The sequence below is a fragment of the Rhinatrema bivittatum genome, chromosome 5, assembly GCF_901001135.1.
Source record: "Rhinatrema bivittatum chromosome 5, aRhiBiv1.1, whole genome shotgun sequence".
Taxonomy (NCBI): Eukaryota; Metazoa; Chordata; class Amphibia; order Gymnophiona; family Rhinatrematidae; genus Rhinatrema; species Rhinatrema bivittatum.
The window spans coordinates 99695743-99721446 of NC_042619.1; the positions used below are offsets into that span (position 1 = coordinate 99695743).

Sequence of the window (25704 nt, forward strand, 5' to 3'; positions counted from 1 at the left end):
CGACCAAGACACAGCTTTCCAAATGATTGCTATGGAGACAGCTCGCAAGAGAGCAAGAAAAATGTATGGCTCTGACTTGATGAGCCTTGACAAAATATGTAACTGGAAGGCTAGCGAATGCACAGCAATGTGTGATATAGCACACTATCCAGGTCAATATTCAAAACTAAACATTTAAATGGATAACTTGGAGTTAGATGGATACCTTGTGAGTTATCCTTCTAAATGGCTTTGAATATTGACCTCTCAATGAATGGCTACTACTACCCACAGATCAATGAGTTCATAGAACACAGACAATTGATAAACCTGGCAATGTGGTAGAGGTCTGCTCCAGTAATATTGCATAGCTCACTCACAGAGGAACGAATGAAAGACCTTGTATCCTCAGTGTGACTGACATGATTCTGGGGAAAACCAAAGGCCACTTGAGAAGAAATTCAAGATGGATGTGGTACACCATTCTTTTATGAAAAGAGTGCAGTTGCTGACTCATCTAGTCAAAGACATGACCAGGAACACCACATTCTAGGTAAGATACTTCAAGAGACCAACTTTAGCAGCTTGACCATGAGGTTGCATAACAAAGGAGGTTTTGAGACTGAAGGATTTAAGTGCCAGTAAAAGCTCCGTAAACTGAGATATACAGTAATGAAGTGAGAGCGGGATTTCATGTACTTCGATTTGTATTTATTTGTATTTAATAAAAATGTGTTAATCGCTTAACACAGAAAGGCCTAAGCAATTTACAGCAAATTGCATACATAGTTAAAATTTAAACAAATAAAAGAAAAAAAAAAGGAAGCCGTGGTGGCAGTAAGGCACCAACATCATTAATGAAGCATTGAGACATGCTGGTGAAAAGGGAAAGAAAGTACTGAAGCAGATTCTTGCTACAGCAGGTGAAGATAAACAGAGAACCCGCCTGGTACCTGGATGAAAATATCTGTCCTCTAAATCCATACTCCTCTTTGGGATACAGACTCCTCGTTAAATAGAAGATACTATGGAACTCTTTGAACAGTGAAAGGGAATTACTGAGCATTGAACTCCTTTGCTCGCAGGTTGAGCAAGGGAATATTCACAGGTATGATGACTTTTCCCCTGTGATAGGAGTGAGTACTCAACTTGTGGAGAAATCAGGAGGATCGACTACCAGAAGAGATATGAGAAAAAAAAGACACACCTTGAGTGATCATGCTATGACAATGAAGAAAAGCTAGTCCAAACCTATGAACTTCTGAAGGATTCTTGCCACTAACTGCAGTTGTAGAAAAATGAAGACAATAGATATGCATCCAAAGTTAGCTCAAAAGTGGCTTGAATGGATTTGTATTTGCTCTGTAGGATGGAATCAACTATTCAACTTTCTTAATGACAAGGGCCCAAAAGGATGGCTTGTCTGTTAGGTTGGAAGGCCCTGTGCAGGTGATCCACTAATGAGTTGGATACTGAGAAGGTCTGTTCCATGAAGAAAGGCCTTGAGACCAAAAGCATATACCTAATCTCCTGAGATTTATGGCAGAGGATCATGGACCCTGTACCTCCTTACTTGCTTTCATAGACTACCATTTGACTATCAGTTTGGATCAACTATCCCATTCTTTGCATGAGATGGGAGAATACCTCTAGTGCAACCAGAATGTTCACAGTTCCAAGAGGTTTATCTGGAAGAAACTTGTTCCATTATAGATTGTGGTCCCTAAATGGAAGGAATCAATGACATTGGATATGGGAGAAACCCAAAAAAGGGAGCATTCTCCAGACCAAGAGGTTTAGCCATGCGAGAAGGGACATGTTCCTCTTCCAGAACCAATATAAAGAACGTATAATAGGTATAATGTGAATGAATCCAGTGAAAGCTGATGGAGAGCTCTCAGGTTTAGGGTCGTAAAGGGCTTACAAGCCCTGCTACCACCATGTGGCTCAAAAGAAGTATTATTGACTCGATCTGATGGGAAGAACTTAATTTCCTTCACCAAATCTATCCATGTCCTGAAGCAATAACATTTAAGGCATGAGGGTTGAAAGAGTTTAACCAATCTAGACATTAGCCATTTGTCTAGGCATAAGCAGATACACATTCTTCAGTGGTCTAAGCATGCTCTTAGCAACATCAAGAAATTAAAGAAGACCTTCAAGCAACCAAAAAGCCAGATGGTAACACTCTATTGGCTTCTGAGCATTCATTCACCTCCCTGCTTTGAAAAAACATGTCATGATGAAGTGCTGAAGTGAGGGGCATTCATCGTAAACCTCTCCCAGAAGAATGCCATGAACAGCCTTTGTAAAATGGGGATTAAACTCAATTGTTCTATATCATTAAAAATGAGAAGGATAGTGGGAGTAGAATTACATGCCATACTTTTCAGGAGGAGCAAGCTCTAGCTCTTATTGGCGAAGGAACGACTTCCCCCCGAGATGTGGTCCAAATGGGAGATCAAAAAATGATGATTCACTGGAAATTGAAAGACCCATTAATGGTAACTAAATTCTGTAACCTTGAGGACTCAACGGGCCTTGGTGATTTTTCGGCAAACGTTCAAGGAATAGCAGAAAACTATTCTCCATTGATAGAGACAGTTATGCTCCAAGACCCTTCAAAAACTGGGGATGGGTGCCGCTTCTTAGTCTCCGAAACAGAATATCATTGGAGACGGGTGTAGAGACCCCTTAGGTCTTCACTAGATGGCCCTAGCTCCTAGCTCTGGGGTTAACCAGATGTATAGGGGTATATCATTCCCAACAGTACCTTCCCAGTGGATTTTCTGAAGTGGGATTCCACTTACATGCCTGGGCCTTGAAGGAAATCCTCCCCCTCTAGAAAAGATCCCACACCCAAAGGCAGCAAAGACTGGTAACTGTAGACGATTTGGAATTAGGACAGGGTTATTTGTTTTTATGGTCCTATCCAGATTCAGCACACACACTGAATTGAGGTTACACAGAAATAGCAGTCTGCTTATTATTGTCATGTGAGCATTGGACCATTTGAGGCTGATGAGTAACCATATGAACATTTTACAGATGGTTCTGGAGGATTTTATTCCCCAATAACTTTGGAAGGATGTTTACCATACTTTAATGGGCCAAGATGGTCAGCGAACCACTATAGCATTGGGATCACTGCTATTTTGAAAAAATCTCGGAATGACTCCAACTACTTTCATCCAGAATTTTGGCAGAAGAGATCCACTGACAGGGATCACAATTTCTCTGATCAGGAGAAAATGGGTCTCTGAAGAACTTAAGGTTAGGGGGACCATGGGCCCAAATAAGATGGTAAGCTAGGTGGGAACCTTGCTGATGTCAGAGGAAGAAAAAAGGGGTATTCCTGGAAATAGTCTGTCAACTTGTAATGCCTCTGGCCTTTTGAATGAGGATGTCCAGGATGTAAAGTGTCAAGCAGATAACACAGAAAAGGCTTTCTATGTATATACATAACAAGATTTCCCCCTGTGGTAGGGTTTCCTTTTATTGTGACTTGAACAAAATCCTCTTATGATCCTCTTGAGATATATCTGGACTACTTGTGTCAGGCAATGGGCTTTGGCATTTTCTGATGTAGAGATGAAATCTTGAATTGGGAGCCACAGCTTATGTGCCAACAGCTGGATGATGCAGAGTGCATTGTAGGGATGTACAGAGGGACGCCATACGTTGCATTCGGGATTCGGATTCGTCGGGGAGCAGATACGTTGCATTCGGCCGTATGGCGCCCCGATGCATTAATACGGCAATTTCTATTCGTGTCCCAGCTAAAATTAAAATTAACTACAACCCCCCACCCTTCTGACCCCCCAAGACTTACCAAAACTCCCTGGTGGTCCAGCGGGGGGTCCGGGAGCCATCCCCTGCACTCTCACACCCTTGGTGCCAGTTTCATCATGGTGCCGATAGCCTTTGACCTACTATGTCACAGGGGCTACCGGTGCCATTGGTCAGCCCTTGTCACATGGCCATTGGCGCCATCTTGTGCTCCTACATGTGACAGGGGCTGACCAATGGCACCGGTAGCTCCTGTGACATAGTATGGGCAAAGACTATCGGCGCCATTTTGATTACTGGCAGCCGATGTCCTGAGGGCAGGAGATCGCTCCGGGACCCCCGTTGGACCCCCAGGGATTTTTGGCCAGCTTGGGGGGCCTCCTGAACCCCCACAAGACTTGCCAAATGTCCAGCGGGGGTCCGGGAGCGACCTCCTGCACTCCGGCCGTCGGATGCCAGTACTCAAAATGGCGCCGATCGCCTTTGCCCTCACTATGTCACAGGGACCGACCGTCGGTGAGGGTAAAGGCGATCGGCGCCATGATGAAACCAGCACTGAGAGTGTGAGAGTGCAGGGGATGGCTCCCGGACCCCCCGCTGGACCACCAGGGAGTTTTGGTAAGTCTTGGGGGGGGGAGGGTCAAGAGGGTGGGGGGTTTGTTTAAATTGATTTATTTAGGCGGCCGAATAATTCGGCGAAGATTTGTGTATTCATGGGGAATCGTGATACGTTTCGCTTCCCCACGAATACAACGAATATGGCAACATCCGTTGCGGATTGCCAATACGTAGGGACCGAATGCACATCCCTAGTGCATTGAGACCATCAATGAAGCAGGGGCATCGAGTGTACCAATGGTGCAGATGCACAGATGGAGCAGCTGCATCGAATGTGCCAATATAGAGATGTTGTGATGGCGCAGATGCATTGATGATGCGGGAGCATCAAGGGCACCAATGATGCAGAAGCACTGATGCAGATGTATGGCATGCACTGAAGTTGCAGATGCCCTACTGGTGCAGATATTTAGAATCCACCAATGGGGCAGATGCATCAATGCCTTTGAGTGCACCGTGCATCCAAGTGCATTGATGGTGCAGATGCACAGATGATGTAGAAACATTGAGCGCATCAATATTGTTAATGCACCAATAATATAGATGCACCAAGCGCTAATGGATGAACAAAGAAGATAGATGCCTGATGTCTTATGAAATCCTTTATTGAAGCGGAGACACAAAATTTGCCCGACTCAGGCCGAGTTTCGCCGTTTGAAAACGGCTGCCTCAGGGGCTTATATTCTCTCTAATTCACAATTGGGATAACTGTATACGAAAGGTCACATTGAGAACTATGCGACCAACTGCATTATCTGGTCTCATGGGCGCGTTCACGGTGAATTCTCCGCTTGAAAAGTCAAACATGGTGCACATGCAGCACGTTGATACATAGTAACAGACAGCAGATAAAGATCAAATGGTCCATCTAGTCTGCCCAGCAAGTTGCTCATGGTAGTAACTGCCCATCTGTGCAGGTTACCCCATGCCTTCTGTTAAAGTTAGTAATTGCAACTCCTACAGGCTACCCCCATGCTCCCTTTTTCATTTCCAACATCTAGTATTTAGGGATCCATAATGTCTATCCCATGTCCTTTTGAAGTCAATCACCATTTTTGTCCTTACCACTTCCTCGAGGCAAACATTCCAGGCATCCACTACCCTTTCTGTGAATAAATATTTCCTGATACTGGTTCTGATTTGTCCCCCTGGAGTTTCATTTCGTGACCTCTAGTTCTACAGTTTCCTTTCCAACAGAATAGGATTGAAGTTTGCACATCATTAATACTTTTTAGGTATCTGAAGTTCTGTATCATATCTCTCTTGTACTTTCTCTCTTCCTAGTATACATATTTAGATCCTACAGCCTCTTCTTATACATCTTCCGATACAGACCCCACACCATTTTGGTTAGCTTTCTCAGGACTGCTTCCATCCTGTCTCCATCTCTTTTGATGGAGACAGGATGTATCTATATACAAATGGTAGATGCACCAATGATGCAACTGCATGGAGGTCACTGATGGTGCTGTGGCACTGAGTGTACCAATGATGCAGAAGCTCCAATAGTGCTGAGGCATCAAGTTGGTGTGGTGAGATTAATCATGCTGGACACTCCTGCATTTATGGCATTGTCCACGTCGACTGTCCTGGATGCTATTGCATCGACAGCAGTGGAAGGTCCTACATTTAAAGGCTCTGGTTGGTAATATTTCTTCTTCACATAACCCCGAGACAACAGCTGATTTGGAATCTGGTACAGTAGGAAGGGGGAGCCTTGGGTGAGGTCTTCCTGATCAACTCAAAAGTATGTTAGGAGAGTGTCTGTCAGACATGGATCCAAGACCTGTGGAAAAGAAAATAGTTATTTTTATTTATTTATTTTTTACAGAATACAGTGTAGAGGCCCTGCCTAGGTAGTAATAAAAATGTAAAATAATGGAGGCCCTTCAGCCAATAAACAACATAATTTCACAAGAGAGAGAGAGAGAGAGGGCACATGTCCGTGCTACAGTGAGGTCTAAAAGAGACTGAGGGGCTTGTGAGGCAATGTGCACACAAGGAAACTCTACTGAGCTAAAGAGATGGGTCCATCCAGTGCTGTCCCTTGATGTCACCCACGTGTCATAGCTAATTCAGCCCTGCTTGTTAATAGAGTAAGGTGGCAATATTCATTGTCCCCACCTAGGTGCAAAACGTGCTGGTGCTTTATACTCACCTACCTTGCTCTGAATTTTCAAAGGGAAATTGCATGTGCATTTACCCCTTGAAACTTATCTACAGGCACAAAAGAACCTATGGGCTTTGCTCCTGCTTTCTTGTGCAGGTGAAGTTTCAGTGGAAAATGACATGCAGAGATTCGTAAATCCAATCTATATGTATTCTTTTTCTCCCCTGACCTAAACACACTTCTGGAAACACCTCTTTGCAGTACGGCTAAAAGTATGGTCACTATGGAAGACCATGCACACTTTTAGTGGGATTGAGGGAAAGCAATTATCAAGCAGGCCAATTTATCAGTGTAAATCACTATTTACTCACTTAAATGGCTTAAATTTGTAATATTATAATAATTATAATACAATTTATAAAGTATATCAATAAGTATTAAACAGGGATCTGAAAGATGTCAGTGTTTGAAAAATAATCCGTTCTCAAAAGAGTGGGGAGGTTTAGAGCAAAGGACTTTCTATAGAAAAGATGCTTCTTCTAGACTTCACTGATTAAAGCATTGCACAGCATAATATTTCTACCCAACTCTAATTTCTATATCTAAAAATATGTGACTTAACGATATCCATCACTTTTAACTCCAAAAGTTAAGAGTGGAGGGAGAAGATGTGATAAGAAAGTCAGAGATTAATGGTGGTCTATGCCTTTGTAACAGGAGATAAATTGGGCAGACTAGATCGATATCATGCTCCTTATTTTCTGTCAAAGTCTATGGTTATTCTTTACTCATGTTCTTCTGGACAGCATTTGTGACAGGCCCCTGTCACCAGTGCATGGCATGGAAACATTAAGGGAAGTTTTTGACTATTTACTTAATCTTAAATATTTGTTTATGTTTCGCTGTTTTGGTCCTTATTAAGGATGCCTGCAATTTTAGTAAATGGCCACCAGATAGCAGCAGGATTGTAAAGAGGGCCATAATATAAGTAATGTCTCTAAAATCGATTGAGGGAAAAATTCAGATGACTGTTTGACAAATGGGGTTGTACGGTAGTTTTCCTTTAAGAGGGTGGACGAAAGATCTTTTTCAATGAGTGGTTTAGGACTATAAATGGTCATCCCCATTTTGGCAGGGGAGAAACAAGTGCTTCACCATGGATTTGGGGTAGAGAGAAGAAGCCTGTTGGGCTGTGGATCCCTAGGAACTCTCCTTTTAGATGGTGGGCCCTGCAGGGGCTTTCCCCCTCCAAGGGATATGTCCAGGCGCAAAAGGTGTTTTCTTTCATGGGGAATCAGCCTAGCGACCCAGTTCAGGTTGGATACAGGAGGAGTTGGAGAAGAAGTTGGCCCCACAGTTGGTGGAGGACCATAAGAATCAAAGGTAGCTGATTAACCAGAGTGTGGATGATGTAAGGGATGTCCTTTACATGGGACATATGAAAATATGGGATCAGGAATGGGGAATACCCAGGGTCCCGGAAGTGAGTACTTGATGGGAATGAAATGTTGATGTAATGGGGAATGTGGCTTACTATTTGTGAGAAGGACTGTCTGTGTTGAGATGTTTTGAGCATAACAGGTCATCCAGAGTGCCAAGGTTTTGGAGGTGGCAAAATCCTACCATCAAAGATGGGAGCAATGTGCTGGAGCCACTGCCGCCTGTAAGTAAGGACATAAGAACATAAGAACATGCCATACTGGGTCAGACCAAGGGTCCATCAAACCCGGCATCCTGTTTCCAACAGTGGCTAATCCAGACCATAAGAACCTGGCAAGTACCCAAAAACTAAGTCTATTCCATGTTACCATTGCTAGTAATAGCAGTGGCTATTTTCTAAGTCAACTTAATTAATAGCAGGTAATGGACTTCTCCTCCAAGAACTTATCCAATCCTTTTTTAAACACAGCTATACTAACTGCACTAACCACATCCTCTGGCAACAAATTCCAGAGTTTAATTGTTCGTTGAGTAAAAAAGAACTTTCTCCGATTAGATTTAAATGTGCCACATGCTAACTTCATAGAGTGCCCCCTTGTCTTTCTATTATCTGAAAGAGTAAATAACCGATTCACATCTACCTGTTCTAGACCTCTCATGATTTTAAACACCTCTATCATATCCCCCCTCAGCCGTCTCTTCTCCAAGCTGAAAAGTCCTAAACTCTTTAATCTTTCCTCATAGGGGAGCTGTTCCATTCCCCTTATTTTGGTCGCCCTTCTCTGAATCTTCTCCATCGCAATTATATCTTTTTTGAGTTGCGGTGACCAGAATTGTACACAGTATTCAAGGTGCGGTCTCACCATGGAGCAATACAGAGGCATTATGACATTTTCTGTTTTATTCACCATTCCCTTTCTAATAATTCCCAACATTCTGTTTGCTTTTTTGACTGCCGAAGCACACTGAACCGACCTAATATGGAACCTAACATTGTGTAACTATAGCATGGGTTAAGGTAAGTTTGGGGATGGGGTGGTGAATGACCAAAGATTCGCCTAGGGTGCCAGATATGCTTGCATCGGCCCTGCCCCTGTGGTGACTCTGGATGGGTCTACTACACCATCTGTTTGACCATTTTTGTTTTCTGAACCCTTTCCAAGAGACTGGCCCTTAGCTACACTGAGTGCCAGAACCTGTCAACATTTTATGTACCCCATCTGGGGGATTACACATATATATCCTGTTTTTCAGTTCAACAAAGGCTTGCCTATCTTGACACATGTACCCAAAGCATTTTTTCAGTAATAATACACCAATTCAAAGGGAACATGGGAGCGCCAATAAAAAGGCAGAAGACAAAATCCAACATGCATTGAGTAGATACAACCATTTCAAGCTCCTTCTCTCTTGTTTCCTATCTGTTTCATCCTAAAGATTTTTTCAGTTCTCCCGTTTCTCTCCCCATTTCACAGTCTTCCAATTTCTATTCAGTATTTTAAATGTCATCCAATTTACTACTGTTTCAGTGTATCTACCTGTAAATCTATCCACTTCCGGAAAGCATGTCCCTCCGACACTCTTAGTGAACATCTAACCAAAGATCTACCTAATATGGATGTCTCCAACCCCAACGCGGCCCTTCGCTCTTGGAGCAATATCACGGAATCAATAGCCAATAAACTCTGCCCTAAAATGACGAAAATCATCAATTGGTCACAAAAAAAGAAACAACCCTGGTTCTCCCGAGAACTTAAACAGATGAAGCTAGACCTCAGACACAAAGAAGGCTTATGGCGTAATAACCCCAACACCACAACACTCTTGGATTACAAACGGACCCTCCATCTCTACAAGATCTCCCTTCTACAGACAAAAAAAGAATTCTATGCAAGCAGAATCCACGATATACAATATGATGCCAGGGCTCTGTTTTCCTTCGTATCCCAACTCACAAAACCTTCTGCCCCCACCATCCCTGATGAACAGGCTCAATCAAAAGCCAATGAACTAGCACGCTTCTTCCAGGATAAAATCACAAACACACTGGCACTGCTTCCCACTAACCCAATGCCCCCAGCTCTAGACTCCGATCCCACCCATCACCCTAAAGCCACCCTCGACTCCTTCGAACCTACAACCACCCTGGAGATAGAATCAACCCTTAAAAAAATGAAACCATCCAGCCATCCGATGGACCACATCCCTACTAAACTTCTGCTTCTCATCCCCAGCACCATCTCTAGAGCACTGACTAACTTCATAAACTGTTCCCTAACCCAAGGAAACTACCCAGATGAGCTAAAAACTGCATCTCTCAAACCCCTCTTGAAGAAACCCAACCTGGATACAAAAGAACTCTCCAATTACAGACCCATATCCAACCTTCCGTTTCTAGCAAAGCTCACAGAGAAAATTGTGAACACACAACTCTCTGACTACCTTGAGGAACATAAAATACTATACCCCGCACAGTACGGTTTCCGGAAATCCTCCAGTACAGAAACCCTTCTCATCTCCCTATCAGACCGCATCCTCCTGGGTCTTGACAAAGGGCTTTCATACCTACTGGTCCTCCTAGATATCTCAGCGGCATTTGACACGGTAAACCATGCCATTCTTCTAAACCATCTTTCAGACATTGGAATCGCTGGACTCGCCCTCAGATGGTTCAACTCTTTCCTCAAAAATAGAAGCTACAAGGTTAGAGTCAACAACAGAGAATCACCAAGTTATAAAGCAACGCTAGGCGTTCCACAAGGCTCTTCTTTATCCCCGACCCTCTTCAATATCTACTTACTCCCCCTCTGCCATCTGCTCACAAACCTAAAATTAACACACTACCTCTATGCAGATGATGTTCAGATATTGATCCCCATAAAAGATTCTCTGCCAAAAACGCTTGACTACTGGGAAAACTGCCTGAAGTCCATAAAAAGCCTCCTCTCTAGCCTGAACCTGGTTCTAAACGCATCCAAGACGGAAATCCTTCTTATCTCCCCTGAACACTCGACCAACACCGACATTACAGCTCTGGACCCACAGATTTCTCAAACTAGAGACCTAGGAGTTATTCTAGACAATCATCTGAATTTAAAGAAATCAATTAATAATATCACGAAGGACTGTTTCTATAAGCTTCAAGTTCTAAAAAGAATCAAACCTCTTTTCCACTTTCAGGACTTCAGAACCATCCTTCAATCCACGTTATTCTCGAAAACTGACTACTGCAATGCCTTACTCCTGGGGCTCCCCATTTCAGCCACAAAACCTATACAAATGCTCCAGAATGCAGCAGCCAGAATCCTAACCAACACCAACCACTGTGCTCACATTACTCCCATCCTCCGAAACCTACATTGGCTGCCAATAAAATATAGAATTCTATATAAAGCTCTCACTATAATCCACAAATCTATCCACAAACAGCTCACACTAGACCTTCAGATCCCACTCAAACAACACTCGTCCGAAAGACCCATCAGAGAAGCTTATAAAGGAACCCTTCAAGTCCCACCTACAAAATACACCCGTCTAAAAACCACCAAAGAACGTTCCTTCTCCACAGCAGGCCCTGTCCTCTGGAACAGACTACCGACTGACCTAAGACTGGAACCTTGCCTTAATACCTTTCGAAGAAAACTGAAGACATGGCTTTTCCTCCAAGCCTTCCCCTAGTCAAAATGCCACTTCGGACTCAGCCCAAGGAATGAGATAATCACTAATCTCATAACCCGTCTTATATTATTATTTATATGTTGCAAATTCCATTCTACCTTTCTTCCTGGCTCCTTTAGCCCCCAAGTTCAATGCCCTTGTTTTATGTAACTTTGCTTGTTTCAGCCTTCTTGTTTGGTTACTCTTGTTAATCCCCTAAGTTCCATGTAAACCGGCCTGATGTGAAGTCCATTCGTGAAGTCCGGTATAGAAATATATATTAAATAAATAAAATAAAATAAATACAAGACTCTGTATCCACATTCCTTTTCCCAAGACTTCGTTCTAGATACTATTCATGCTGCTTACCTATGGGCTTTCGTCATCATCCTTCAAAGAACCTAATTTAAAACCCTCCTCACAAGGCTGGCAAGCCTGTAAGGAAAAGAACTCTTTTCAGATTTTGACTTTTTTTTTTAATTGAATATTGGTACATAATTTATTTATTTATTTATTTATTTTCTCCAAGGGAAAAAAGCCTTGTTGTTGACACCATCCACACAGCCATATGTTCATCTCCAGGATGGGTCTTTTCCTTGCCATCCCTTTACTCCTGACAGGAAAGATGGGTGACAGCATTGCTGTCAGAACAATGCTGGAAACCACTGGGAATGGCAGAGTGTGCTATAATCCCAGTGGCAGAAAAGGATTTGATAAGGTACTGGTTGATGGGCTAACTCATCTCTGCCCTGAAATGTTCTCAAAATGCCTCTAAATGACCCCGGGATTCATCGTTCCGCTATCGATGAGTCGTGAAAATAAAAGGACGAGGGGGGGCGATGGTGTGCACCCGGCCACATCACAGCAGTGTGTTTTCACCCGCCACGATTGTGGCTGCGGCGCACACCGTCGCCCCTGTATTGCCTATGGGAAAGGTGGTGTTATTTCCGGCACTACTGCCGGCGATAATGTCTAAAACATCATCGCCCGCAGCAGTCCTGGAATCACAATTTTTCTAACCCCACCCTAACCCTGCCTGTTTCCCTAATTTAAATCTTATCGTCACGATGTGGTAGTTATCGCGTGCATTAGGGCATTATTGCATGCGATAACGCCCTAATGCACGCGATAAGGATCCATCGCATTTTAATGAATGACCAGCCAGATAATAACTTTTTCAGATTCTTATTGGGGGAAGGTTCTGTATCTGTTTCTTTGAAGGTAGCAATAGTTAGGCCTGTTCTTAAGAAATCAGCATGAAAAAGTTATCAAACTATCTTCCAGTTTCAAGCTTACCTTTTCTTCTAACTTGATTGAGAAGGCTGTGGCGAATCAGTTGTCAGAATGTATTGAGTCAGTTGATTATCTGGATCCATGTCAAGCATAGTTCAGATGTAAACATAGCACAGAGACAGTAGCTGTGACTCTGTTAAATGAAATGTTAATATTGTTGGATGGTGGTTCTTCTATAGTCTTGATCCTATTAGATTTCAGTGCTGCTTTTGATATAGTGGATCATGATATTTTATTGTGTAGACTGAGAAATTTAGGATTAATGGATACTGTTTTAAATTGCTGTAAATCATTTAGGAGATGTTTATTCTATGTTGCAGAAGAGTGAATGTGAAGTTCCACAGGGCTCTATTTTATCCCCTCTTTTATTTACTATTTATATTAAACCTGTGACTTATGTGCTGAATGAGTATGGTTTTCATTTCAGTTACTCATCCCCTTAGATTCAAAGGTTAAGGATCAGAAGAACTAGATAAATAAAGGTTTAGATGAACTCTACTTGGATGAGTTTGAATCCCTTAAAAACTGAAATTCTGATGGTGGGTGAAAAATGGAGCTTTCTTTAATATCGAATGGAGAAATGTTACTTTTGAAATCTTGTGTGAATAGTTTGGGAATTATTTTTGATGAAGACTTATCTAGGTCTTTACATAATAGTACAATCTGTAGAAGCTCATATTTGATTTTGAGAGTTCCTTGTGAACTTTGAGTCTTTAATAAGACTATCTTTGGAATCAGTAATCCAAGCATTAATTGCTCCTAAGATTGACTATTATAATATTATTTTAGTGGGTCTACCTGTAACTGTGCATTATTAGCTTCCACTGATTCAAAATTCAACAGTCAGAGTGATTTCAAGGGTAAGAAAGTGAGACCACTTTTCTCCGATTCTGAAAGAGTAGCACTCATTACTTGTACTTTTTAGAATTCAGTTTAACGTTTTGGTCTTGATTTTTTTAGTTCACAGTTATTAAGATATATGACCTCTCAGCCTTTAGAATCTGGGTCCAATGGATTGTAAACAGGCTTGGTTATCTTGTACAAGGAAATGGGCCTTCTTTTTTAGAGGTGCAATGCTGTAAAACATTATACCTACACTATCTATTTTTAAACAACAGTTCAAATCATGGCTATTTAGACAAGCTTTTGTGGATTAGATTATGTACAGCGCTTTTTATTGAAGTTTGAGGTATTAGGTGGAACGTTTTATTGGTTTATTTGTTATTTTGAAATTGTATTTTATGAATGTTATTTGTTTTAATGTATATTATGTGAACCACTTTGAGCATTGTAGGTAAGGAGGGTTTTAAATAAATATGATGAGGTTGATTAAATTTAGTCAGATAAGTATCCACAATATTGAAAAGTCAGTATTTAGCCAGATAGCTCAAATTATTCATCTAAATGCTTTTGAATATTGGCCTTACAACAATACTTGCATGCAACTCCCAGTTAGGGGTTTGTGTGGCTGATTCCTGGATTCCTGTCCTGCTTGCCCACAAAGTTAAGCTGCTTACCTGTAACAGGTGTTCTCCTTAGATAGCAGGAAAAATGACCCATACAATCTCACCCTCCTCTCCTTTGAGTTTAAGGTTTGCTTTCTATAAAGATTAAGGATTCTTACGTAGCAGTGGCTGCATAAGAATACCTGCGTATGCTCAGAAAAACTACCTCAGCACCAATGGATACATCACTCACTTGTACAGCTAATTTGTCTTGCTATTTATGGAGAACATCTGTTACAAGTTAGCAACTTAGCTTTATCCGCCATCATATTCTGGGTTTTGATAGATAAATGTGTGATTCTTGTTGTTTTTTGGATAACAATGTGATACAAGTCCAGTAGCATCAAATAAAAATTAAAATAAAAACATAGAAACATTATGGCAGAAAAAAAAACATATGGCCCATCTAGTCTGCCCATCCATCCAGTTTATGTAGCTCTTACAATTCCCATCACTCTATCAGAGATCCACTGTATTTATCTTATGATTTCTTGAATTCAAGATACTGTTTTTGTCTCCACCACCTTCACATGTTTAGATCTTTAAGTATATCCCCATATGCTTTAGAATAAAGACCACTGATCATTTTAGTGGCCACCTTCTGGACCAACTCCATCCTGTTTATATGCTTTTGAAGGTGCGGTCTCCAGAAATGTACAAAGTATTCCACATGAGATCTCACCAGAGACCTATACAGGGGCAATATCACCTTCCTTTTTCTTCTGACCATTCCTCTCCTTATGCAGCCAAGCATCTTTCTGGCTTTTGCTGTCGCTTTATCCACTTATTTGGCCACCTTAAGTTCATCAGATACAATTATCGCCAGATGACGCTCTACTTATGAACTTTGAAGAATTTCACTTCTGTCTTGGAATTTGTTGCCAGGGGATGTGGTTAGTGCAGTTAGTGTAGCTGGATTTAAAAAAGGATTGGTAAAGTTCTTGGAGGAGACGTCCATTACCTGCTATTAATTAAGTTGACTTAGAAAATAGCCACTGCTATTACTAGCATCAGTACCTTAAATGCATTACAGGTGTACTCTGCATTTTTTAGCATTAAATCTTGGCTACCAGTCTCTAGACCAGAACTTTCCAAACTTTTCATGTTGGTGACACACTTTTTAGACAAACATAATTTCGGGACACAGTAATTCAGTCTACTAGTAAACCAGAGGTTAAAGGTTAAACGAACGAAACATATTTCGACAATTTATGTATGTTTCCTTAAATATATACATAAATAAAATGTTTCACGACACAACCTATCTCATGAAAACCTTAAATTTATATTAAAAATATATATTCCAAGATTCATGTTATTGTTATAATTTATGAGAAACAATAATAAAACAAATTGTCTGTCCCCCACACACTCATCTCTCTCCTCCCCCCAGCACATGTCTGTACCCCACACACTCATATCTCTCCCCCTCAAGCACATGTCTGTCCCCCCAGCACGTTTGCCCACCACTCACTCATCTCTCTCCCCCCAGCACATGTCTGGCCCCCACACTCATGTACCTCGTCTTTTTGATTGTTGCCAGTTAAGTGCTTCACTCCCTTCCATGATCACCAGACACTGCTGCTTGCAGTCAGTACTCTTCATGGCCAGGCCTCATCGGCAGCAGCAGCCAATGCAAGGATGGCTGTGCTCGTTCCACCCACCAAGCCCCCCCCCCCCAAAAAACGCGATTGACAGCAAAAATCACCCAATAATAAGCAACCCATAAACTGAAAAAAAAAAGTGAATCTCTAGAAAAAAAAAAAGCCCAAACTCGCATCAGAGTTGACCGGGCTTGCGCGACACACCTGCACACTGCAGGCGACACACTAACGTGTCCCGACATACAGTTTGGAAAGCTCTGCTCTAGACCATTCCTTGAACTTCGCTAGATCCCTTTTCTTGTTTTCCATACTTTCCAGGCTATCTACCCTGTTGCAGATTTTGCTATCATTGGTAAAAAGATAAACTTTTCCTGATAATCCTTCTGCTGTGTCACTCATGAAAATTTGGAAAGAATTGGTCCCAGAACAGATCCCTGAGGCGTACCACTAGTAACATCCCCCTCCTCCAAATAAATTCCATTTACCACTATCCTTTGTCGCCTCCCACTCAGTCAGTCACTCTAGGATCCATACCAAAGGAACTTAGTTTATTTATAAGTCTCCTGTTTGATTCTTTGTCAAAGAATCCTTACTGAAATCCAAATACACTACGTCTAGTACTCTCCCTTGATCCAGCTTACCCAATCAAAGAAATTGATTGATTTGTCTGACAAGATTTACATCTAGTAAAACCATGCAATCAGTTGGATTCCAGAAATTGAACTATCCTCTGTTTTAGTAACGATTGCATTAATTTGCTCACCACAGAGGTCAGACTAACTGACCTGTAGTTCCCAGCCTCCTCATTACTTCCACTTTTATGAATAGGAACCACCTCTGCTCCCCTCCAGTCCTGCGGAACTACTCCCAGCTCTAAAGATGATTCCCATCCAGCTCCATCGCCTTACCTACTTTAAGTTTATTTAGTTCATCACGAATACACTGTTCTGAAAACTGATTGAGGTTTACCACACTGCCAATCTTATTTGTGTTTATTTTATGTTGTCCTGCTCTATCAGGCCCAGGGCTGGCGTTAAGGTATGCCATGCGCAAGGGCGCATTTAAAAAAAAGAAAAATCCCGCTTTCTTTGATTCCTCCTAATAGTATCGTAGCAATACTAAGTAGGAGGAACCAAATAAAGCAGTGATTTATTTAAAAAAAAAAAAAAAGTCTTTGAAAAAAAAATCTGGACGTCCAATACACACGCTAAAGATACACAATCCAGTCCGTGTACCTTGTGCATGTATGTGCTGGTAGCGGAAGAAAATGGACGCTCGTAGATTGAGCTTCCGTTTTCCCAACCCACTTGACAGCCACCTCTCCTGTGCACCCAATGCCTCGGAGGCGCTAGGGATGCACATTTGTCCCTAGTGCCTCCTTTTTAGCATGACCCCTCATTTAAATATTTGGTCGTGCGTCCAGGAGAGATGGCAGGGCACACGTTAGGAAAGCGGGCGTTCACCACTGAGCGTCCGTTTTCTGCGCACATTTATTTGATCTGCCTGATTGTTTCTATGAACCTGGAAGGCACCATGGTGGGAGTTAGGACGGAGAGAAGCCAAAAAGGAGCCAAGTGAACTGTTTATAATCTTGTCAATTTTGATGGGCTTTTTGTCTAGTATAGAACTCTAGTATAAGCTCTGCTCTCATGGTTTATGATGCCACTAGAGAAATCCTCTTATTCATTGCTGGTAGTTTTTAGTATATTATTGTCTCTTTTTTCACAGAGAACTGTATTGAATGCAGTGTTTAGTTTAGCGAATCAATATTTGTTTGCCACCACGTCTTTTCACTATCTTGTTCTTTAAACAGCAGGAGGTCCATATTTAGCAGGGCAAGTGAATGAGAAAATTTAGGGCAGGTACTTTTCCATTCCAACCAGATTTACCCAGCTAATTTTATCTGTTTAGGGCTCAGGTTCAGTGCTGCCCAGACAAATCTAAGTCATGCCTCCAATATGCCCCAGGTCCTTGCTCTGTAGCTGGGTAAATTTTGTGTGGGTAACAAGTTAACCCAAACAAAAGTTAGACAGGGAGCAGAGGGAAATCTTCAAATCTCAGTTCTGTCATGGTAACTTCAGAAGTTACTCAGATAAAGCCTTTGAATACCAACCTCTAAGGGACGTGCACAATGCGCAATACTAGCAAGTTCCTCAGACGGTAATTTATCAACTCTCATAAGTTTAATTTGGTACTTACCAGGAAAGTTGTAGAGCAGCAAAAATAGATGTTTGTGTCAAATGGTAAAATACCTGTGTTTAAAATAAAAGAAATTTATGTACAGTGAGCATTACTCAAGTTTTGTCACCCGGAATGAAATCATTACTAAGTTCCATCACCGGATGAACATTTTAGGGGGCAAAGAAGTAAAGGGAGAGCCCCATGCAGGGTTTCCCTTTGAAAATATGACTGAAGGAGGGTAGTGGGTACTTAGTAGGGATGTGAATCGTTTTTTGACGATTTAAAATATCGTCCGATATATTTTAAATCGTCAAAAATCGTTAGGGCCACGATACAATACCAATTCCCCCGATTTATCGTTAAAAAATCGTAAATCGGGGGAAGGGGGAGGGCAGGAAAACCGGCACACTAAAACCCCCTAAAACCCACCCCCGACCCTTTAAATTAAATCCCCCACCCTCCCGAACCCCCCCCCCCAAATGCTTTAAATTACCTGGGGATCCAGCGGTGGTCCAGAACGGCGGCGGTCCGGAACGGCCCCCTCAATTGAATCCTTTTGTCTTCAGCCGGCGCCATTTTGCAAAATGGCGGCGGCCATAGACAAAAACGATTCGACGCAGGAGGTCGTTCCGGACCCCCGCTGGACTTTTGGCAAGTCTTGTGGGGGTCAGGAGGCCCCCCCAAGCTGGCCAAAAGTTTCTGGGAGTCCAGCGGGGTTCAGGAAGCGATTTCTTGCCGCGAATCGTTTTCCGTACGGAAAATGGTGCCGGCAGGAGATCGACTGCAGGAGGTCGTTCAGCGGCGGTCCGGAACCCCCGCTGAACGACCTCCTGCAGTCGATCTCCTGCCGGCGCCATTTTCCGTACGGAAAACGATTCGCGGCAAGAAATCGCTTCCTGAACCCCGATGGACTCCCAGAAACTTTTGGCCAGCTTGGGGGGGCCTCCTGACCCCCACAAGACTTGCCAAAAGTCCAGCGGGGGTCCGGAACGACCTCCTGCGTCGAATCGTTTTTGTCTATGGCAGCCGCAAAATGGCGGCGGCCATTTTGCAAAATGGTGCCGGCTGAAGACAAAAGGATTCAATTGAGGGGGCCGTTCCGGACTGCCGCCGTTCTGGACCACCGCTGGATCCCCAGGTAATTTAAAGCATTTGGGGGGGGGGGGTTCGGGAGGGTGGGGGATTTAATTTAAAGGGTCTGGGGTGGATTTTAGGGGGTTGGCTCACGATTTTAACGATTTTTCACGATATTTTTAAAACCCAAACGGCAACAATACGATTCTCTCCCCCTCCCAGCCGAAATCTATTTTAAAAAGGCCCGGCAACGCGCATAAAGCCCCGGGATGCGTGTAAGTCCTGGGGTTTGCAAAAAGGGGCTGACCAGGGGTGGGGCATGGGCAGGGCAGGGGCGGGGCCAGAGGCCGCTGGGTTGGAGGATCGTGTGCCGGCAGACTGCCGGCGCATGCAACTTGTGCCTGCCCAGAGGCAGGCGCAAAAGGTAAGACAAAGGTCAGGGGGGGTTAGAGTAGGGCTAGGGGGGGAAAGGTTAGGGGAAGGGGTGAGAAGGTCAGGCTATGGGTTAAGGGAACGAGGGAAGGCAGCGTGGCTCGGGGCACACAAGGTGCACAATTGTGCACCCCCTTATGCTCGCCGACCCCCGATTTTATAGTCGGGTGTACATGTGTGCGCGTCAGGTAGCGCACGCACATGTACGCCCGCGCGCGCCTTTTAAAATCTACTCCTATGTGCATAAGTTATGCCCCCCGAGGAAGAGGTGTAACTTTAAGCAAGTGAATGTCTGTTCTCAGCCAATTACCTGAGTATTTTCAAAGTAAACTTGATGCATATAAAATCATTTAGAAAATAATCGTTAAAAGTCAGCTATGCAGGCTGTTGAAAATGACCCCCAAAAGCTTTGAAAATTCATCTTTCTTTTTATGGGAAGGGTAACAGAGATGAAGAAAGGGTTACCTATCCTTTCAATATTACAGATAAGGACGCAATTAGTGTCATCTTTGCGGACTGGATATGCTATAGTTATTTATTTATTTATTTATTTCGGATTTTTATATACCGGCATTCTCAATACAAGTATCAAATCAGGTCGGTTTACATAGAACAAAACTGTCGCAATAAAGGCGTTACATTAAACAGGGTTTCTTAACATATGAGTAACATATAACATATCATATAAAAATAAATAAATAATACAAATTAAATATTACATAGACTATAATAATAATAATAATAACTCGTCAACAGGACGTGGATAAATACAAAGGATGTTTAAGGCATGAGTATATATCTTGAATAATTAGAGGGGTAGTCTAAATTGTGATATGTGGGTACATAGACCTTGTTGCTGTGCAAAGTCCGAGTTATGCATGAGTAGTTAAGGAACTAATGTGAAATAACAGATGCACAGACAATTAAACAGATCAGCTAATTGCACATACAGAGCTGTACTAAAGAAGCACATTAATTGCACATTAATTGCACATTAATTGCAGGGTTGGAGTGTTTGCCGGCTGGGATGGCAATAAATGCTGGAGCCAGTGTCTGAGAATTTTAGGGTCTTATAATAGCAATCCTTTTTGACACCAAAAGATTTCTCAATTCCTCAACAAACCGGTATAAATAACTCCACAGTTCTTAGACAGGGGCCTGCCCTCAACCATTTACATCGGAGAACTCTATTTAGTTCTTAGCAAGTCTTTACTTTCAGACTTGCAAGCAAATAGTCCAAAATAAGTCTTAAATTCTTTTAAGTAAGAGAAAGTCAATGGCAAATCCTTGCTATATCTGGCAGGCAACAAACAGATTATAAACATTCCTCTGTGCAAGAGACTCACAGTTTGGTGTAACTCTCCTCCCAGAGAATGACAACTCAACAGTTCAGCTTTGTGAGGTTTCCTCAAACAATCCAAGTGAAAAGGGGATGACCAAAAATACCATTCACTTCCTTCTGTTAGGATTTCATCATGCTAGATTCCAACCAGTTTCCAAATACCCAATCTCTGTTCTGCCAAACAGGTAAGAAAACTGAATATTTTATGCCCCTGACTAGATACCCAGACATATTCACAACAGTCAGTTACTGTAGTCCAGCTGGACTAATATCCCCAACCTGCAGCTCTGGCAATTTTCCTTTTAAGTTCATTCAGAATTTCAGAGGCAGGCTTTTTATCTCTTTTCTGCCTGCGTATTGTGTGAGCACTCTCTGTCCCATCACATCTGCTTTCCTCACAGGGAGTAAAGGAGCAACAGCTTTGGAGAACATAAGAACATAAGAATTTGCCATGCTGGGTCAGACCAAGGGTCCATCAAGTCCAGCATCCTGTTTCCAACAGAGGCCAAAACCAGGCTACAAGAACCTGGCAATTACCGAAACACTAAGAAGAACCCATGCTACTGATGCAATTAATAGCAGTGGCTATTCCCTAAGTATAATTGATTAATAGCCATTAATAGACTTCTCCAAGAACTTATCCAAACCTTTTTTGAACCCAGCTACACTAACTGCACTAACCACCTCCTCTGGCAACAAATTCCAGAGCTTTATTGTGCATTGAGTGAAAAAGAATTTTCTCTGATTAGTCTTAACTGTGTTACTTGCTAACTTCATGGAATGCCCCCTAGTCCTTCTATTATTCGAAAGTGTAAATAACCGAGTCACATCTACTCGTTCAAGACCTCTCATGATCTTAAAGACCTCTATCATATCCCCCCTCAGCCGTCTCTTCTCCAAGCTGAACAGCCCTAACCTCTTCAGCCTTGTCTAATTTTGGGACTCATAGCTTAGGGCACAAGAACACTGCAATTCAGCAAGAGGTTTTAAAATTTAGTTTATTTTGGCTTTTTTCAAAAGACATGCAAAGACAAGTGTTCTTGTGAGATGCAATCTGCCCTCTATCTGTAATAAGTAGCATCTCAATGAATTTCTGCCCTGCTCTGACTTATATAATTAAAATCCAACATTCTCGAAGCTTCCAGAAAAGTGTAACCGCCCACAAACACATGATACTGTTTGTCATGACATTCTATCCTGTATAGGAAATGCTTGTGAGGACCTCCCTCAACTAAGAATTCTTCTAACCCTGTTCCTCCTCCCAATGTAAACAAGTTCCTGTATCATACTGGCTTTGATGCAAGTATTCTCTTCTTGTCTTCTGTTGTTCTTCTTTGTTTATTGTAAACACCTCCCAGTCTGGGTCTTGAATAGAGCTTGGCACCAGGATTCATTCAAAGTGGTTTCAGGTCATTGAAACCAATATCTGCAAGATAAAGGCTTGCATCCTGTTTTCCTGCAGAACGAGTATCCCTGCATTGTGAAGTAAATGTGGCCATTAAAATAGGCCTCTCTCCTTTTGTTGCCAGCAAATCTGTCTCAGAGATTCTCTGCAAGTCATTGATGCCTTCCTGGCCTGTAATTATAAGCTTTGCAGGATTTACCAGTTTCCCAACTCTTCTGCATCCTTTGAATCTGTGATAGTCAGAAAGTATCTCAAAGTTCATTCACCTCTGACAGGCTAGTACAGCAGAGGAGTCTGGGTATTCTTGGTTATCTTACTCAGACATATTCTTCATTTCCCTCTATGGGACACCTTAAAATGGATAGGTGTCACATCAATCAGTCTTCGATGAAAAGCCATGACAGAGGAACTTAAAAATGTAGCCTAACCACTAACCTTGGTATTTATCAGGTGTAGTGCATAGGTGTGTGTCCCTCTAGATTCTTAATTAATATGAAGGATGCTCCCACAAGCATTCACTAGTTAATCAAAAAATAACATCAAAACTAATTTTCACTAGGTAACTATTAGCTCTATAATGGAGCTATACAGATACCTACATTATAAAAAGGACCTACTTCATAATAACATGATCACATATGTTATCTTTCAGAATCAAGTAAGTACATAATAGTGGTATAACATGTAAAAATAAGTACACAGAGAGACCAGTATGAAAATACTGTGTTTTTCATATAATACTAGGTATTCTGGGCAAATCTTTTCAATGAATACTGTTGTTATGAACAACTACCCAGGATAATATTCATTAAAATGGCAACTAGGGATATAATCAATGCACCTTACCAGAAAAGTAAAGAAACCAATAACATAGAAGAAAACCAAGAATCTATAGAAAAACTCATACTGTGTTGTGCATACATGATGTAAAAGTGTTGCAAAGCATAAGACATATTCTAGTCATATGCTGTAGTGATGGAAGATCAAATACAAAACATATGCATGATAGGCAAAGGCATAGCAAAAGTCTGAAACATCATACTAATTCTGTAGGGTATTTATAGTGCTATCCAGTATTAGGACAACAACCTGTAGCAGTGAAAGCACTCACTGTATGGACAGTCCTCATTCACTTGTGACAGTCATATGTCTAAGAGATAATACAACTGTGTAGGGCAAGTATTAATTTTTTTTAAGGTAGATGATGGCTAGTAATACTGCTTCGTCTTCAGATACTTCTAGGGGAAATGGGGCTCATACCCTTCTCAAATGATGGTAAGTCTAAATATATTGGGGATAATCATAACAATAAATGAAAGCTAACTCTGTGAGAAAGTCTTTAACATATTATGTGAACTACTTTACAGAATTGATAAACCATCAGTGTAAGATTTTACACAGGGAAGGAAGGAATGTCATATAAATAAAAGACAGAAATAAGGAAAATTATATCTTCCCCTTTGGAATCCTAAATAGAAACCCACTAACTTATAAGTCACAGATAGAGTTTATAGTGAAAGGACCAAAATAAAAAGAAAAGAACAATGAGCAATTAATATGCCGAAAGATATAGTAATAGAATGTTGCAAATCCCTATAGCAGAGCTCCTCATGTGTAAGGTATGTATTTGTTTCAAGGAGAACAGAAATCTTTGTGAAAGAGAGTGAAACAGTCATTAGGTAAAATCTAGTACATAGTGTCATAAGAAAAGATATTCAAAGAAGGGTTCAGCAAAGACATTAGAATAAGAGATAGAATATTCAGATATTAAAGATCAGCAAAGTGATTATCCTAAGTGCAAGCTGCAAAACCAAAGAATAGAAATAGCTTATAACTTAGGCTGGTGTGAAAGAGAAATATAAAGAGATCTCCCTCTTGAACCCTGAATTATCCTATTTGAATCATAATGAAACACATCACCCTCTATGTGATCAAAGCAGCTTCCATAGATAAAGATAGAAAAACCTAGTACATATGCATTTAACTGATTCAGCATATAAGTATTATAAAATCTAAGACTGGAAAATATTACTTAACTTGGGACATACAAACTAATAAAAACAGCATCACTTCGAATAATATTATTAACTTGAACATCTAAGTGCTGACAGAGAATGAAAGAACCCAAATTCTGCATAAAGTCATTCCCACAAAACATAAAAAAAAACAAATATCAGATATAAATTGTAAGCCTTGCAGTCCATATAATATGTAAGAAAGTCTGTGACCATAATTTCTGCATTCAGGGCGTATATAGTTCTTTTAGTAGGATTCAGTGATGATGTCAAGGCAGAATCTCTTAGCTCCTTAGATTAGATGCATGTGTATGAATTCAAACCTAAATAAAAGTGCAACAAATCCGATTAAGTAGTAAGAAAATACTTTTATGTCACGTACTCCCTATATTTAAGTTGCCAAATAATCCCCACATTATTTCAAAACATCATGCAATGGTCCAAACCACAAACATAAATACTCAGACTATACATTAAAACATATATGTCACAGCACTGACCACATAATACATTCATTCATTCATTCATCCTTGTACACATGTAACATAGAACAGACAACATGTCAAACGTTTGAGCTCAAAAAAGAAAAACGTATTTTAAAAATATAAAAGAATTGGATCGATCCACAAAAGAAAACAAAAACTCAGAATGAAAATTAAAATAGATCTATTCAAAAAATTGAAAAGGAATCAAACTGGAAAAAAACTGATCTTCATCTCCCATAGCATAGAGACAGATGCGCTTTGTGCTTTGGTACCCTGGAAAGAAATCTAATATATGACAGTTAATATAATGTTTAAAATGAAAATTAAAAATGACATTACAGGTTCTTTAAAAGTCAAACTACTGTTATACCTTAATTCAGCAAAAAACAGTCATAAAGCTACTTTCCTTTCTCTGATGGTCCACCCCTAGGAGGCGCTGTCCCCTGTGATAAGAGCTACTTCCTTTTACAAATCTAAAATCTCTTTTTGTTTTCCTATGCTTGTAAACTCCTAACTCGCCTTCTAAAAGAAAAACTTAAAACAAACAACTTTGCACTTAATTAGAAGTCATTTATTTCCATCCAATATGCATATGTTCCCCAAAGTTCTTACTACCAAATCCTGTAAATACCCTAAATAGAAATACGAATCATTTCCAAAAGCACAGACATATCAGCTAGGAGTCCAGAAGTCTGCAAAATAAAAGGATGGCACAGACTAATATGCATTAACCAAAAGTTTTTTCTTACTGGCACATAACTGAATAATAGACATT

General features: G+C 41.2%; 1 protein-coding gene across 1 annotated transcript in view; it reads left to right on the forward strand.

Moving 5' to 3' along the window:
* The window catches only part of RXFP2 (relaxin family peptide receptor 2), a 213145-nt gene that overhangs the window by 165085 nt on the left and 22356 nt on the right, over positions 1-25704 (forward strand). The gene's annotated exons all lie outside the window — the stretch shown is intronic.